The 4,198-nt window shown below is 32.2% G+C and overlaps 1 protein-coding gene and 1 pseudogene across 4 annotated transcripts in view; both read right to left on the bottom strand.

Moving 5' to 3' along the window:
* FAM172A (family with sequence similarity 172 member A) overlaps positions 1 to 4,198 on the bottom strand; it is a 360,652-nt gene that overhangs the window by 86,018 nt on the left and 270,436 nt on the right. The window lies entirely within an intron of this gene.
* LOC107195762 lies at positions 1,653 to 2,223 on the bottom strand (annotated as a pseudogene).

Raw genomic sequence — 4,198 nt, forward strand, 5'->3', positions numbered from 1 at the left:
TGAAGGAAACTGGACTTTGGGTGGTAAACACACAATAGAATATACAGATGTCAAATGATAATGTACACTTGAAAATTACATAATTGTATTTACCAATGTTACCCCAATAAACTTAATCAAAACAGTAAAGGAAAAAAAATACGGCTAGAAAAAACAGTTTGGTGATTCCTCAAAAATTTAAACATAAAATTACCCAGCAATTCCACTTCTAGGTATATAACCAAGAGAACTGAAAACAGGCGTTCGAACAAAAACTTGCACATGAATGTTCACAGCAGCATTATTCATATTAGTAAAAAAATGGCAAGAGCTCAAACGTCCATCAATTAATGAATGGATAAATAAAACATGGTTTGCTCATACAATAGAATATCATTTGGCAATAAAAATGAAAGAGCTGATACATGCTACGACATGGGTGAACCTAGAAAACATTAGTTAAGTCAAAGAAGTCAGACACATGTATTATATGATTCAATTTATAGAAATGTCTAGAATAGGGAAATCCATAGAGACAAAAAAAACAGATTAGTGGTTGCCTACTTAATGGACACACAAAATTGTGAACATACTAGAAGTCACTGAATTGTAAAATTTAAATGGTTATGATGATGAATTTTATGTTACATAAATTTTATTTCAATTTAAAAAATATGACCAGAAATCTTTTTTATTTTATTTATTATAATTCTGGTGAAGAAAGATAATAGTGAAATAAATTCTTGCTGAAATGAAAAATCGAAGAATACCATAGGTGCTCTTCTTAAAACTCATAAAATTTCTATGTTTGTTTGATTAGGCTTGCCTCACTGAAGTGGGAAATTATTCAATCATCTGGATGCTTAAGCATATTATCATAGGTATATATTTATAATTCTGGCAAAACAAGACAAGGAAAAATGAGGGAATAAATTTACTGTGCCCAAAATTCATGAGAAGCTGAGCAACTCTGCTTTGCTTTAGACAAGTGAACAAAATCTTACCAAAATGCAGAAATTTATATTGTCAAAAAATAAATAAATAAAGGGCTTGCTGATTTTTATTTACCCTTCCTGATTTGCAAAAGCAGCCAGTTTTATTCTGCCTGCAGGATACAGTGTAAAATCCACTTGTTAAGATTTGGGAACTTTGCAATGAAGTAAGTTTACCAAATACTCATAAAGCACCTAATTACTTTACATATTTATTCCATAAGCACTATATTAAATTTGATTTTTAATATTTTAATTTTATACTAAATTTTTCTTAATTTAAAAAATTTATTAATTTCTGGCATTTGTGCTTTTTTAATATAAGCATTTAAGGGCATATATTTCCCTGCTTAGTAATCTAACCATACCAAAAAAGTTTTTGTTTTTTCACTCTAAGTATTTTCTAGACTTATTCTTTGATCTTTTAAGTTATCTGGAGAACTTTTTCTTTAATCTTTTCCCCAACTTTTATTATAAAAATATTTAAACCTATAAGAGTTGTAACCTTACAAGGATTGCCCATATACTGTTTATTTAATATAAAAATAATCCCACAGCATTACCTGTCATCTGGTAATAACATAAGGGTAACCAAAGTAATATGAATAAATGTTTAGGAACTATACTCCTAACAAAGGATACAGACTGTATTGCTTTCTCAACAATTTTCCATTTCACTAGTCATTCGTAGTTGGAGATCCTTTGGAGCAGAGTGATATTATCTCCTTTTAGCATGATTTGACCAGCTGTTTTCTTGACTTTGTTTTAGAATGAATCTCTTTGGCATTATCTAAGATGAGGTTCATATACTCATCAAAACCAATGATACAGCACTCTACCTGCATATTTACTTGCTCATAAAGCCACATCTGAATCCAAGATTTATTTTGCAAGTATTTGAAAACGAGGTTGATGGGCTGCACCATCACCTTCTGCACTTTTTGGCCCTGGCCAAGGTACTTCATGGTGGAGGCTGACAAGGACCACACTAACCCTGCATGCTACCTTAGAAAGCTACTTCTGGGATGCCCACATATCTTTCCCCTGGGTTCAATAATTGTTAACATTTTTTCACATTTACTTCATCTCTTTAAATGTACCATTTTTTCCTGAGCTATCTGACAGTTAGCTGCAAACAAAATAATTTAACAACTGCACCTTAAGTATTTGTGTTTTCTGTCAAAGCCACAAGAGTAGCATTGGGATATATACTTTATTATCCACCTTCATAACAGTCGATGTTAGAAATTGCATTAAAATAATTATCTTGACTTTTTTGTAAAAATTTCCACAGTACTATAAGCACTATGAAGACAACATGCTTTCCTGGTGATGATAATATTCTTATTTTTGACTTTGAGATATTTTTCCATCTTGGAGGATCCTTTGCACCTTTCAACTCAGATATCTCCCTTTTTCCAAGTCTCATCTTTCATAAGCACACCACACATATTCATACTTTCATTCTGATAGCCTTGGAATAGCTAAAGCCTTGCTGTGTGTAACTCTCATCTGGGAATCTATTTCATGCTGTAGTTTAAGTTTTAGTTGTAGTCTGTCTTGCCTCAATGAGATCATAAGCTCCTCTAGGATAAAGCCCAGACCTTTTAAACACTACGGTTAGTGTACACCAAAATTTTTTCTCAACCTAACTGAAATCTTCATAGCATGATACTTGTTGCAGGAATTTAAATGAATTGAAGAATATGTACATTTACTTCTATTGTGTTATATGTGATAATGTGCTATAAACCAATGCAGATTAACACTATAAGCTGGTTGACAATTATTTTTTGTTTCAATGGATCTAATCTCAATATTTTTCAGATGAAAGAATTTTCATCCTGAAAAAGTTCTTACTGATTATCTAGATCAATCCTGTATGTTCTAATCCTATAATTTTTTAAGTGAGGAAACAACTACAGAAGTTAAATGATTGACCTAACATTATAAAACTTTTAAAAAGCAAAATGGAAACTAGAATTAATGAGTTAACACATCTAACATGCTTAGACAAGGGGCTGATATAGGTTGGGCTTAAGAAATATTACTTGCCACATAAGCAAGGTTTTTGTATGGCTAGTTCAGTGCGTTTTCCACTAAAACACACTACCTCAGAATTCTACAGAAAAACAGTGAAGACCACCATCTGTGGCGTATGTAATAGATTCTTTTATGAGCAAGAGATACGTGACAGGAGATCATGCACAAGCTGTTGTCAGAACAGGCTCTGACTTTTCTTTCCTACCTGAAGTCACAAACTGGTTACCCGTGGGCCGGATCTGGATGGTAGTGTTTTATTTTACTTATATAATAGTTTTGAAAACTTAAGTAAGTTACAACACAAAAATTAGATTTCAAATGACTATAGATTTCTGGTTTCTATGGGAAAACTGGAAAATCTGACAACAGTGGGCTTGTGCTCTTACATGTTACCCATCAGTTGCTGTTTAAATGTGTAATTCCTTTTAGCTAAACCCTTAATTATGATTAAGACACAAAATGATAACTTTGAATCATGTAGTAAGAGATACATCAGTCAGAAAAAACTAAGTGATATTTGCCAGCTATACCTAATTGCTAGCCATACCTAGGAAAATGGATTGCTATAATAAGAATAAAAACAAAGGTCACTGCAGTATTTAAAGAGTTAATGATAATTTAAACAGAAATCCATTTGAAGAGAAGAACTCACTCCCTAGATTTCAGTTACATAAGACACCACTGTATTTTTCTTTTATAATGTTGGTCTAATAACCTTGACTTATGTGTTAAATAAAAATGAATGACACAAGTATATTTGGAACCATTTTTCTCCCCTAATTTAAATATAGCTCCTAAGATGTGAAAATATTTTAGTTAGCCTGATTTTGACCGGAACTAAGCGGCTATAGGAAAAAAAATTAAAAATAAAAATAGGTTACAACACATTAAATATCCTCCCTCTGCCACCTTACAGTTTTTCGTGCTAAAACATATGCTCTGCCACCTGCAGATAAAAGTCACACACTGAGAGTGTATATTCTGACAAGAATTACTAGTTTCAAGTATGCCTAGTGATTTTGGACAGTAGCACTTAAGAAACCTTCAATCTGGCAGTTTTATCACTGCACATTTTCTAAAGAATTCCTACAGTCCGAAGTTGTACAAGTTTTGGGATCTAACTTTTGGGAGAAAACAAAATGAAATGAAACAAAAAGGATGCCAGGGTAGCATTTTGATTCTAA

The sequence above is a fragment of the Pteropus alecto genome, unplaced genomic scaffold, assembly GCF_000325575.1.
Source record: "Pteropus alecto unplaced genomic scaffold, ASM32557v1 scaffold20, whole genome shotgun sequence".
Taxonomy (NCBI): Eukaryota; Metazoa; Chordata; class Mammalia; order Chiroptera; family Pteropodidae; genus Pteropus; species Pteropus alecto.